This window comes from Anolis sagrei, chromosome 1 (assembly GCF_037176765.1).
Source record: "Anolis sagrei isolate rAnoSag1 chromosome 1, rAnoSag1.mat, whole genome shotgun sequence".
NCBI lineage: Eukaryota > Metazoa > Chordata > Lepidosauria > Squamata > Dactyloidae > Anolis > Anolis sagrei.
Window position 1 is genome coordinate 215,750,296 of NC_090021.1, and position 14,123 is coordinate 215,764,418.

The 14,123-nt window shown below is 39.0% G+C and overlaps 1 protein-coding gene across 5 annotated transcripts in view; it reads right to left on the bottom strand.

Moving 5' to 3' along the window:
- SLC35F5 (solute carrier family 35 member F5) overlaps window positions 1–8,992 on the bottom strand; it is a 57,670-nt gene extending 48,678 nt beyond the window's left edge. For 3 of the 5 annotated variants that reach the window (XM_060775760.2, XM_060775728.2, XM_060775739.2), the window contains exons 1-2: window positions 8,874–8,990; window positions 1,106–1,161 (exon numbers count right to left, since the gene is read on the bottom strand). The gene's annotated coding sequence lies outside the window, so the exon portion shown is untranslated. Of the gene's footprint in view, window positions 1–1,105; window positions 1,162–2,497; window positions 2,642–8,873 lie in introns of all 5 variants that reach the window. The other 2 variants (XM_060775750.2, XR_010910489.1) reach the window with 2 other exon arrangements.
- Window positions 8,993–14,123: the final 5,131 nt, after the last annotated feature.

Sequence of the window (14,123 nt, forward strand, 5' to 3'; positions counted from 1 at the left end):
GCAGCTCCCACCCTCTGGAATTCCTTTCTGCAAGAGGCTACAATGGTCCCTTCTATGCTGTCATTTCAGCGGACAAATATTGTTTTATTCAAACTGGTTTTTAATATGGAATTACTTTATTTTTAACTTTTGTATGTTTGGTGGAGTAACTTGAGCATTGGGACTACAACTCTGGAGATTAGGTTTCAAATCTCCACTTAGCCGTCTGGGTGACCTGGAACAAGTCACATTCTCTCAGCCTCAGAGGAAGGCAAAAGCAAACCCCCTCTGAACAAATCTTGCAAAAAATGCCTTGATAGGACACTTTAGGGCCATCATTAATCAGAAAGAAACTGAAGGCACAGGGTAACAACACTTTTAAAGATTTAATACTGTTTATAATATATTCCTGGAAAATGGTGACTGAAATTGTGTTTAAAACTGTATTATTTCTACCTTATTCATTTGTGAATCACCTTGGGTCCCACTCCTATCCAAGTACTAAACAGAACTAACTTTGCTCAGCTTTCTAGATTAGATGGAATCTGATCCCTTTAAGATATAGCTGACATATTCCTGAATAGGTCTAGAAATGTTAGTAAAGGATCAGTACTGTATCTTAATTCTTATTTTAAAATATTCTCTTTTATGAGTACAGTGGTGAAAGGCAGGAGCTCAGTCTATTCTGAGAGAACCTAAAAGAAGCAATGAACCTCTTCACTCTCCCCCTTGTGACACTGCTTCTTGCCTTTTTGAATGCCTGAGTGGGGAAATGATGGTGAAGTGGCCAGGGGCAGCTGGCTCCTGAGGCAGCACTGGCACTTTCCCTTCTCTGTGGAAGGATCCTTGACTTTTCAACTGATCATATAAAATTCCCTGATTCTGGACTCAAAACCTGCCCTTGAGTTATACATGAGGTCGACTCATACATGAGTACATAATGTATAAGGATGCAGAAATACACCAAAAATGGTGCTCTTTTGCTATAGCCTTAAATGTTAATCCTCAAACCATGCCATATCTACCCAAATATAAGCAACAGATTATAGAGTATGGATTATTACATACATAATGTATTTAGACAATTTGAAAAGATTCCAATAGATCTCTGTGATTTAATACTTACCTGGATATATTTTCACAATGGCACTGATGTAGTTGTTACTGGAGTAATAGTTCAGTCTATAAAGAATGAATATTTAGCGTTATTATTGAAGTTTTTTAGATTCAAACATAACATTTCCCTGATTTTTTAAAAAAAATATTCTATGTATTTATTAATTTTTTACAATGCTCATGCTCATCTTGTAATTAAATAAAATCCACTCTTTCAAGACATTAAATCACCACATATCTGCATGCACATCTGATTATGAATCACTGAGGAAAGGCCTCTCAAATCTGATAATCAAGAAGGAAAACCTCGCCAATCATACTGAACACATTCAAGACCAGTGCTATAGATCTTTTGGTATGCTTTACATATTGAACTTAATATTTTGTAAATCCAAGTATCAGGGGAAAGATGGAATATAAATATAATAACCATTATGCAATGTTTCACCAGTTGAACTACAATCACTTGGTGGTGGAAGGAGAGCAAAAAGGTAGCCATCCCATCTTTTCTAAAGATGAAGGCTCAATGGGAGCAGCCATTAAGGAAGCCCTCTCTTTTGTCCCCATCACACATGCTAAGGATGTTGTTAGAACTAAGAAAGGTCTATATGGCCTTGGATATGCTGCATGTCTGTCAATAGCACTTTATGATGCATGTGCAATCAATCTAATGTGGAACGTCAATATAGCCCTGTTCTAGTACACAACAACCAATACAGGAAACAACAAAACTGATCTATCTGAGATATTTAGAGGGAGTAAAACAAAATATAATACACTGCTAGACCTTACAAAAATTAAGGAAATACATATGTAACCTTTTAAATAACAGCAATAAACATTACTTAATTGCAATCTCTCTTTTTTTGAAGCTGCAGTAATATATTTGACTGTGTGTGCATTCTCCCTGACAACAGCAGAACCGTCTGGCCTTACAGGAAAAGTAGTTAGCATTACATCTGCTTTGAGTACTCTTCCATGACCCATAGCTTGAGGCTTAGAACACTTCCTTGACAACAGGGGTCACAGCTCAGCACTCTGCATGTAAAATCTCCAAATAAATCTCTGATAGCAATATATGTGTAGTGCTATTGTCTGAAAGTGACCTCTACCTGATAGCTTTCAAAGTAAATACAGCCAGAGTGAACAATATTGAACATGGTCTGACTCCCTGCAACTTTAACTGAAATATTTGGGTGTGCCTGCAATAGAATTAAGCCCACTTGCTCTTATTATGTAATTTGTTAAAGTGTTTTCAATACTCCTTGGCTTCCTATAGACCAAATGGCCTTCCATTTCCTCACTATGTTATTCATTTTACTTCCAGAATCTTACCAGCAGTGCCTGTATAAGCCCTTTCCTATTTTCCCATTTTTCAAACATCACCATCAGCAATACTTACAGAAACCTTCAAATTAGTAGCACAGTTCTATTTGTCTGTCTTTTTTCCTGACTGGGAATCTTGACTGTGGTGCCTTGTAGAGAAGCCTCTCAATTTTAGCTTCTAGGAAACTGCCTCTTCAGAATTTTGTAATAAACCTGGCCACTGCAATTGAGGCAATAAACAAAAACTCTATTATACTTTGAATTATCTGCCATCCTAATGAGCTGTGGCAGGTCCCCACTTTTTTGCTTCTAGGAAACCTCCCCTTTGGAATTTCAATTTGGATATGTCTCCTTGAATTTGGACAAGAACTAAAGCCTCTTGCGATGTCTTGGTTAGTTGTGGCTGAAAGACACTCTCACTCTTAATTTGGGAGGTGTACATTTACTCAATCAGACAGGCTCATTTCTCAAAGTACCCACACTCCAAAACAAACAATGAAGGCAAACAATACAACCTTAGATGACATCTTCACAATCGGGGGAGACCAAATGCCTAGCTAATCAAACATCCTGGTTCCTACAGTGGCCTTGGAGAAGGCCAAACACAAGTCAGGAATGCAATATCCATTTTGTGCTCTGTTCCAGCTGCTACCATTCAGCAGCCCAAGACCTCTGGCCTTAAGAGGTTTTTTATTACAAACATGCTTAACAGCCCCTCGCAGAGTGATCCTCAATGCATCTGTGTAATCCTGTTTTCAAACTATCCAAACTGACAGCCATTACATTTGATGTCAGTGACAACAATGTTAGACTAGATGCCTTCTCTTCTGATGTGATGTCAATCCATTCACTCCTCACTTTTGCTTTCCACATCTGTAAAGGAGTTCGCTTAATCAGAGCTGTATCTACACTGTAGAACTAATGCTGTTTGACAACACTTTAACTACAATGGGTCAATGCTATGCAATCCTGAAAGATGCAATTTACAAAGTCTTTAGCCTTCTCTACTAAAGTGTGCGGGTGTCTCACCAAACTGCAATTTCCAGAATTCCTTAGCATTGACCTTAGCAGTTAAAACAGTGTCCAAGGCAATTAATTCTACAGTGTTGGTGCATCTCAAGTCTCTGTAAAGCTACTGATCATCTTTATAAATGCTCCTGTCAGTTCTGTGTAGACTCATTCAATCAACTGAATTCTCCATGTTGATTTACCATTCAACAATTGAAGGGGTCTACTCTAGTTGGAAGTAACCAACTGAATGCCAGTTGTATCAGCATTTCTGGTTTAAAATCAGTCAGCTAGGCATGCAGCTCATCCCAGTATCATTGTTCATGAGTTGCAGGTGGGTAAGGTTTGACTCCATTAAACACAATTTTGCTTATACTGTCCTGTCTCTCCCTCCAACATTTTTCAGTTGCCTGTAATTTTGTATCTAGTTCTGGTTTGTAGCCTCCGGAATTCTCCTAATTTTTTAATTTTTAAAATCACCAAGCAGATTTCACAACATCTTGCTATCTGCAACTTGAACACAGCACACACAGGAGAGGGAGAGTCAGATTTTTGAAAAAGCAATAAGGAACAGTAACATTCATGACATGCAAGGTTAACAGTCAGAAGACGGCTATTAAGAATACTGTGTTCTACCTAAATAGCAAATGAAAGTACATGTTGAACATCCCTTATCTGGAATTACAAAATACTCCAAAATTGTTCACACGGGTCGCAAAGACAGTAAAAACTTTGCTTTCTGATGGTTCAACATACACAAACTCATGAACAAAAATTATGGAAAAAATCTATCTAAATAAAAATGTAATGTTCATTTGTGGGATTAACAGAACTCAAAAACCACTGGACGAATTGATACCAAATTTGGCAGCAAAACACATTCTAATCCTATCTATGTCTTTCAAACAAAAAACCCGTAAAAAATGAAGGGGAAATAACTTAAAACTCCCCAAAAAGAAAAATGCCTTACAGAGCATGCGCAAAAGCCTCTCTCCCCATTGCGCAAGAAGAATGAAGCACCAACCGTTGTGAGGGAAGAGGAGCCTCGCTATGGAGTCCCTTTTCCATGCAGGAAGGCAGAGTCCTTTTTCTTTTGGGGAGGGGAGGGATTGAGGAAAGGAAAGAGGGAAAGAAGGTGAAGGCCTGGCCCACGGAGGGGTGGGGGCTTGGCGAGGCAAGCCCCGGCAGCAGCTGGAGCCACTGCAGCGGCTCCATGAAGCCCACGTGGCTACCAGGCAACTCTTCCCCTAAGAACAGAGGATTGCAAGGCAAGCCTTACTGCAGGAGCAGCTGCACACAGCCCCCCCCCCCAAATTGGGTGAAGGGAAGGATGCGAACCATGAGAAGGCCAGCAACTCTCCCACTTGGGCTCCACATCCCCCTTTTCACTTCCCCCTCAAACCCTTTAAAAACCCTTACATATTGTCCTGGAGGGAGGAAGGGAAAGAAAGGGAAAGGAGAGAAGAAAGGAAGAAAAGGATTGGTGAAGAGAAGATTATGAATGGAAGGAAAGGTAGAAGGAAAGAAAAAGGAAGGAAGGGAAAGGAGGCAGGGATGGGAGAGGAAAGGAAGGGAAGAGGCAGGGAAAGAACAAAGAAAGAAAGGGGGAAACTGGTGAAGGGAAGAGGAGGATATAGAACCAGAGTCTTAGAGTTGGGAGAGACCTGGTGGGCCATCCAGGCCAACCCCATTCTGTGAAGAAGCAGGAAAATCACATTCAAAGCACCCCAACAGATGGCCACCAAGCCTCTGTTTCAAAAAGGCTTTTTTAGTGTTTTGGCCAGCATGAATATAACTGAAAAGCCTTCCAGCTTCAGTGGCTGCTTCTCATAACTTTATTTTCCATATCACCTTGCACCTTAACAGCCTGGCTTCTACTAGCCAGCAGGAAACCTTTGGTGGGAGGAGTTCCCTAGCCCAGATTGCTTCATGTCTGCAAATCCTGTTTTCTGAGAGCTACAGCAATGCGTGGCCGGGTACGGCTAGTACTGTGAATAAAATTATCTACAGGCTATGTGTATAAATGCTTATGAATTTCATGTGTAGACTTGGGTCCCATCTCCAATATACAGGGTATCTCATTATGTACATGTACTTTAATTTTTTAAATTAAAAAAAATCATAAATACAGAACACTTTTGGTCCCTAGCATTTTGGATAAAGGAGACTCAATTATACTGGATGCAATTAACCTTGCCATGCATTTATCTGTAGAATTAATATATTGCCCTCTGTCATATATTGTATAATGCACATATATGTCTCCATGAAGGGTCCATGCTCTCAAAATGGGGGTTTTGACACCTTGTTTGGTCAATATACAAAAGGGAAAATTCTCCAGTCCTTAAACAGGGCTCATTGCTTATGAAAAGGGGGCACCTGGAAATCATATACTGCATGTCTTTCACCCAAAACAACAGAGGAGGAGGTAGAGGCGCAGAGAGATTTAAAGTGCATGCACACACAAAGATACACCCACAGCTGTATTTACGTCAAAAGTAACTCAGCTATGACATTCAAGAGGACTCATGATTCGCCTCACTACACACAGTAGATCCAGATGAAAAAGTGATAATTCAGATTCGGGTTACAGTAAGTGCCCCCCCCCCCCCCATCTATTTCTCATGCAATTTTTAAAAATATAATGTAAAACATCATACCGTACACAGTTCTTTCACAAACTTCATTAATAAATTCAACACCAATTCCATTTAATCACAAAAATACTTGGATAGTACTTGGATGGGAGACCACAAAGTCAACACTGGGCGCTATAGGTTATTGGAGTTTTAATCTATTGTGATTTAACTATGTTTGTTCTAGTTCTCAATCACGTTATGTTGTGTGAGTTTTTGATAATTGATTACTTTTATTAGATATGATTATGATGGTGCTGTTCATTTTTATTGCACAGTAGAGTCTCGCCTATCCAACGTAAACGGGCTGGCAGAACACTGGGTAAGCTAAAATGTTGAATAAGGAGGGATTAAGGAATAGCCTATTAAACGTCAAATTATGTTATGATTTTACAAATTAAGCACCAAAACATGTTTTACAACAAATTGTCAGAAAAAGCAGTTCAATACATGGCAACGTTATGTAGTAATTGCTGTATTTATGAATTTAGCACCAAAACATCACAATGTATTGAAACAGCTGTGCATCCAGGCAGGAGGCAGACTGCATTGGATAATACAGAACGTTGGATGAGCAGAGGTTGGATAAACAAGACTCTACTGTATGTTGTTTTTCTACTTTTTAAATGCTGTTTGCCACTTTGAGTCCCAACTCAAGAGAAAAGCGAGATAGGTAAAGGTTTTCCCCTGACATTAAGTCCAGTCGTGTCCTACTCTGGGGGTTAGTGCTCATCTCCATTTCTAAGCTGAAGAGCCGGCGTTGTCCGTAGACATCTCCAAGGTCATGAGGCCAGCATGACTGCATGGAGCGCCGTTATCCTCCCGTCAGAGCGGTAACTATTGATCTACTCACATTTGCATGTTTTTGAACTGCTAGGTTGGCAGAAGCTGGGGCTGACAGCGGAAGCTCATACCGCTCCCCAGATTCGAACCTGCGACCTTTCGGTAAACAATTTAGCAGCTCAGCGCTTTAACCCACTGCGCCACCGTGGGATAGAAATAATAAATGATAACAATATTTTTTTCAAGGGAATAACTAGCAAAACCACCTTGCTGAAGAAAACCCTATCAAATTGTGACCTTATAAAAATCCTATACAATTTAAGTCACCTTAACTCAACTTGAAGCAGATACACATTCTACACCAGGCCTGGGCAAACTTGGGCCCTCCGGGTGTTTTGGACTGCAACTCCCACAATTCCTTACAGCCTCAGGCCCTTTCCCTTTCCCTCTCAGCTACTGAAGCATATCAGATTTTACATGACGATTCATAACAGTAGCCAAATTACAGTTATGAAACAGCAACACAAATAATGTTATGGTTGGGGGTCACCACAACATGAGGAACTGTATTAAGGGGTTGTGGCATTAGGAAGGTTGAGAAACACTGGTGCAGATGCACCTTAGGAAACTAGAACCAATTTTAATTTTATCAGGCAATAAACTCTTGTTGAAGGCTTTCATGGCTGGAATCACTGGGTTGTTGGTTTTTTGAGCTATATGGCCATGTTGTTCTAGATGCATTCTCTCCTGACGTTTCGCTGCATCTATGGCAAGCATCCTCAAAGGTTGTGAGGTCTCACAACCTCTGAAGATGCTTGCCATAGATGCAGGCGAAACGTCAGGAGATAATGCTTCTAGAACATGGCCATATAGCCCAAAAAACCTACTCACAACCTGAGGATGCTTGCCATAGAGACAGGTGAAACATCAGGAGAGAATGCTTCTAGAAAATGGCCATATAGCCCAAAAAAATCTACTCACAACCTGAGGATGCTTGCCATAGAGGCAGGCGGAATGTAAGGAGAGAATGCTTCTAGAAGATGGCCATATAGCCCGAAAAACCTACTCAGAACCTCTGAGGATGCTTGCCATAGAGGCAGGTGGAATGTAAGGAGAGAATGCTTCTAGAACGTGGCCATATAGCCCGAAAAACCTACTCAGAACCTCTGAGGATGCTTGCCATAGAGGCAGGCGAAACGTCAGGAGAGAATGCCTCTAGAACATGGCCATATAGCCCGAAAAAAATACTTACAACAACCCAGTTCTAACTCTTAGTTGCTTTCTGCACTGTGAAACTACACCTCCCATTATTCCACAGCATTGAGTTAGAAGGGAAGGGAGGCCAACTCCATTAGTTCTGCAGTGCTGACGGGAAACCTCTGAGGATGCTTGCCATAGATGCAGGCGAAACGTCAGGAGAGAATGCCTCTAGAACATGGCCATATAGCCCGAAAAAAATACTTACAACAACCCAATAAAGGCAAATTGTGAGTGAGAGGAAAATCCAGGCGAGGGAACGAATCTGAGGTCAATTTCTGGATTCCTATAATGGACATACATTATATATAGATATAGCTACCCAATACAGCTATCCATGAGGTCATGCCGGCCACATGACCTTGGAGGTGTCTAAGGACAACGCCGGCTCTTCGGCTTAGAAATGGAGATGAGCACCACACCCCAGAGTGGGACACGACTGGACTAAATGTCAGGGGGAAACCTTTCCCTTTCCCTATCCAATATAAACGTCAAGTTGCTATAAAACCGCAAGCATGTGACAAATTAAAGTGTGAACGACGCTTAACGTGGTAGGCCCTGTCAAGAGAGAGGGAGGGAGGGAGAAGTTTCGTGGAGGAGGGGGCTGTTCCAGGGAGGCGGCGCCTCTCCCTCCGCGGCTCTTCCCCAAACGCGGCTCCCCTCCCCCCGGCTGTTCCCTGACAAGAGAGGAAGGCAGCTGGTGTGTTCCCGCCGGAGGAGTTCCAAGCCCCGTGTGTGTGTGTGTGTTTGAGGGGAAGAACCACGTACCGAGAGCGGCCCCGTCCTCCCACGCGTGGTCGCGGTCCCCTTCTTCCTGCCTGCCTGCCTTCCTGCCTTTAATAAAATACATTAAAAATGGTCGCGGCCCGCCCCTCCACTCCCACAGCTGACTCCGGGCGGGAGTGAATCGATCGCCGAAAAGGAGCCGCCTGGGTGGCTTCCAGGCATCGATGCGCTCGGAACTCCCCTCGCCGCCCTGGCCGCCTTTATGAGCCTCCTCTGACGCGGAGGGAGGGGAGCGCCCAGGAGGGAAGAGCAGGGAGAGGCGGAGGGAGGGAGAAGGAAGAGCCAGAGCCAGGCTTGGAAGGGAGCTCTGCCTTTCCTTTCCTGGGACAGCTAAATGATACACATTTCAGACACACACTTCTGTTTATTTATTTATTTATTCTATCTATGACAGACAACTATATCTATTGCTATTATATCTATATTTATTATGATGCACATTGCAAACACAGATTTCTGTATATTTTTATTTATTCTATCTATGCTATACATCTTCTAAGGCAGACTATTATATCTATGCTATTATATTTATTATGATACACATTTCGGACAGATCTTTCTGTATATTTATTTATTTATTCTATCTATGCTATACATCTTCTATGAGACTACTATATCTATTGATATATCTATATTTATTATATTTATTATGATGCACATTTCAGACACATATTTCTGTATATTTTTATTTCTTTATCCTATGTATGACAGACTACTATATCTATTGCTATTTATATTTATTATGATACACATTTCAAACACATATTTCTGTATATTTTTATTTATTTATTCTATCAATGCTATACATCTTCTAAGCCAGACTATTATATCTATGCTATTATATTATAGAATCAAAGAGTTGGAAGAGACCTCATGGGCCATCCAGTCCAACCCCCTGCCAAGAAGCAGGAATATTGCATTCAAATCACCCCTGACAAATGGCCATCCATATATTATATTTATTATGATACACATTTCGGACAGATCTTTCTGTATATTTATTTATTTATTTATTATATCTATGCTATACATCTTCTATGGCAGACTATTATATCTTTTGCTATTATATCTATATTATATTTATAATGTTACACATTTCAGACATATATTTCTGTATATTTATTTATTTATTCTATATGACAGACTACTATATCTATTGCTATTATATCTATATTTATTATATTATGATACACATTTCAGACACATATTTCTGTATATTTTATTTCTTTATTCTTTCTATGCTATACATTTTCTAAGCCAGACTATTCTATCTATGCTATTATATCTATATTTATTATATTTATTATGATACACATTTCGGACAGATCTTTCTGTATATTTATTTATTCTATCTATGCTTTACATCTTCTAAGCCAGACTATTCTATCTATGCTATTATATTTATTATATTTATTATGATACACATTTCAGACAGATCTTTATGTTTATTTATTCTATGACAGACTACTATATTTATTGCTATTATATCTATATTTTTATATTATGATACACATTTCAGACACGTATTTCTGTATATTTATTTATTTATTTATTCTATCTATGACAGACTACTATATCTATTACTATTATATCTATACTTATTATATTTATTATGATGCACATTTCAGACACATATTTCTGTATATTTTTATTTCTTTATTCTATCTATGCTGTACATCTTCTAAGCCAGACTATTATATCTATGCTATTATATTATATTTATTATGATACACATTTCAGACAGATCTTTATGTATATTTATTTATTTCCTTATTCTATCTATGCTATACATCTTCTATGGCAAACTGTTATATCTATGCTATTATATTATACCTATTATATGTATTATGTTTAATATTATATAATATATATGCTATAACTTATAAATCATAGAATCATAGAGTTGGAAGAGACCTCAAGGGCCATCCAGTCCAACCCCCTGCCAAGAAACAGGAAAACTGCATTCAAAGCACCCCCAACAGATAGCCATCCAGGCTCTGTTTAAAAGCTTCCAAAGAAAGAGTCTCCACCACACTCCGGGGCAGAGAGTTCCGCTGCTGAACGGCTCTCATAGTCAGGAAGTTCTTCCTAATGTTCAGGTGGAATCTCCTTTCTTATAGTTTGAAGCCATTGTTCCACGTCCTAATCTCCAGGGCAGCAGAAACAAGCTTTCTTCCTCCTCCCTATGACTTCTCTCGTGTATTTATACATGGATATCATGTCTCCTCTCAGCCTTCTCCTCTTCAGGGTAAGCATGCCCAGCTCTTTAAGCCGCTCCTCATAGGGCTTGTTCTCCAGACCCTTGATCATTATAGTCGCCCTCCTCTGGACACATTCCAGCTTGTCAATATCTCTCTTCAATTCTGGTGCCCAGAATTGGGCACAATACATACAATACAATACAATAAATACATTATATAATATAATAATGTTAAATTATACTATTATATTATATCTATGCTATACATCTCCTATGACAGACTATTATATCTATTATATTTAATATTTTATTATATAATAATATATTATACTATTATATTTTATCTATTCTATACATCTACGACAGGCTTGGGCAAACTTGTGCCCTCCAGGTGTTTCGGACTGCAACTCCCACAATTCCTAACAGCCAGTTTGCCCATGCCTGTTCTACGATATAGTATAAAATAGCCTTTGGGGCAATATTTTTGCCTTTTCCTATGATAATAATACATATTTCAGGCATACATTTTTTTGAAAATGACATTTATAACCTTTTTGGAAAAAACACTATTTGGAGATCATATCCTTTTAGAAAAGCATGACCTTTCAGATAACTCTTTAGAGGAGAATCTTCCCTTTATGGAATACAACCAGATCTAATTATGCTATGCAATGATTTCAGTTGTTAGACTGAATTACCTGTTAACTATCTGTCTATCTATCTATCTAGATATGTGATTAAAAAGAAAATCGACAGCACTTTTCCCATACATTCTGGATCCCAGAAGGATGCACTTAATTACTAGAAATGTACAAATCTAGTTTTTGTTAAAATATTCTCTTGTTTTCTCTACATACCTACATATATATGGTTTGTAATAACTTCAGTGCACATATCATCTATATCTACAGGGTGTACCCTCCTCCCCATGCAAAAAATATACACAGCCTTTAATAGCTAATAGTAGCCATCACGATTATTGGAATGTTGCATAAATAGATTTACATCGAAGTATAAGTGCCATAGTAATGATCTGACTAGTTACAAATTCCATTTACATTTTTTATATAAGACCTTAAAATTGTCCCTGTGTAGCAATGCACTTCTTGCATCATCGAAACACAGGACTGTAAAGCTCATATACAAGACATTTTTTAACATTGATATCTTTAATTTTATTAAGAGGGTATACATGTTTCTGTTTAATAATAATAATGCACATTTTTGGTAGGAAGGCAATAATAGAAGAAAGAGGAAGGAAAAGAAAGTGAAGGTATTAAAATGTTTTAAATGGCTCCTGATGGTACATGATTAGAGTACTTACTTTCCATGTGCCGGTAAAAGTAACAGAAAAGTAACATAACATCAGTACCAACATAATATATAATTAGTAAGTAATTTCACATTTGAAGGCTTTCATTTTTTAGCATATTCTCTATCCAGGGAGACTTTCATCTGAAACAGCATGAGCAGGCAACTGCACTGTGAGATTATATAGGATTGAAGTTTTTATTCTGAGTGTTTGTTTGTCAGCATACAAGGCTGCAATTTATATTCTTTACTGATGTTAGCTAGGCATAGCCTTCAAAGACATCTAAATGCTTTTGAAGGAAATATTAAATCTCCTTTATGTAACACAGTACCATTGATTCCAGTTAATCTGATCTTGGCTAAATGTTTTGAGAAAGGTCAAAAGTTTGAAAGCAATGTAGCACAAACGGACTGCAAACAAATTGCACGAGGTCTGATGATGCGGTTTTTAAAATTAGAGTTTGAACTCATTGCCAGGTTTTGTTTTTTTAAAAAAAGCCTAAATTGTGCAATTGTATGCTCACACATGTGAAAATCTAAAGATGAATAGCAAATAAACAGCAAAATCACCTGATTCTATTTGTTTCTCAAAGTTCTGACAACGGACACTTAAAATTAGTCATAGGGCCATTTTTACATTGAAAAACAGTGTAAGAGAGTGAAAATTCAGTATAGTAAAGTTTTCCCCTGACATTAAGTCTAGTCGTGTCCAACTCTGGGTGGTGGTGCTCATCTCCATTTCTAAGCCGAAGAGCCAGCATTGTCCAAGGTCATGTGGCCAGCATGATTGCATGGAACACCGTTACCTTCCCACAGAAGCAGTACCTATTGAGATACTCACATCTGCATGTTTTCGAACTGCTAGGTTGGCAGAAGCTGGGCCTAACAGCGAAAGCTCACCCCGCTCCCCGGATTCGAACCCCTAACCTTTCGGTCAGCAAGTTCAGCAGCTCAGTGGTTTAACCCGCTGCGACATCAGGGGGCCTGAAAATTCAGTATGGTAGTACATAAAGTTCAAAATGCTACAAAGTCATGTCCAGCTGTTTAATTCCTTGAGAACTTTTCTTGAGACTAAATATTACACAGCGGACGATGAAAAAAAGGTGCCAATATGGTATGTGCTTTTAGTGTTGGACTGCAGTTCTGGAGACCAGAGTTTGAATCCTTGCTCGGGCATATAAACCCATTGGGCGACTATGAGCAAGTCACAATCTCCGTTTTGGAGTAAGGCCTTGGCAAACTTCCTCTGAATAAACCTTGCTAGGAAAACCCTATGATGGGGTTGCCATAAATCAGAGTTTATTTGAAGGCACGTAACAGGCACACTGTGTAGTTGTCTTTGCCCAGGCAAGGCTTACTAATGTTTTTGCATTAATGTCTTAAGTTCAGGAACAGTTCAACACAAGTAATCCACATTGTAGATGCACAAGAATAAATTGTTATTCTATGGTTCTTTAAATCCAGCGTCTTCAAGAAGATTATGCTCTGGAGATTATAATTAATAATAGTAATAGTAATTCATACTCACTTCCCAGTATGGATCCAGACAGGAAACAACAAATAGCACAACACCATTAAAATGGCATGTAAACAAATACAGTAGAGTTTCGCTTATCCATCCTTTGCTCATCCAATGTTCTGTATTATCCAACACAGTCTGCCTCTGGACCCACAGCTATTTCAATACATTGTGATGTTTTGATGCTAAATTCGTAAATACT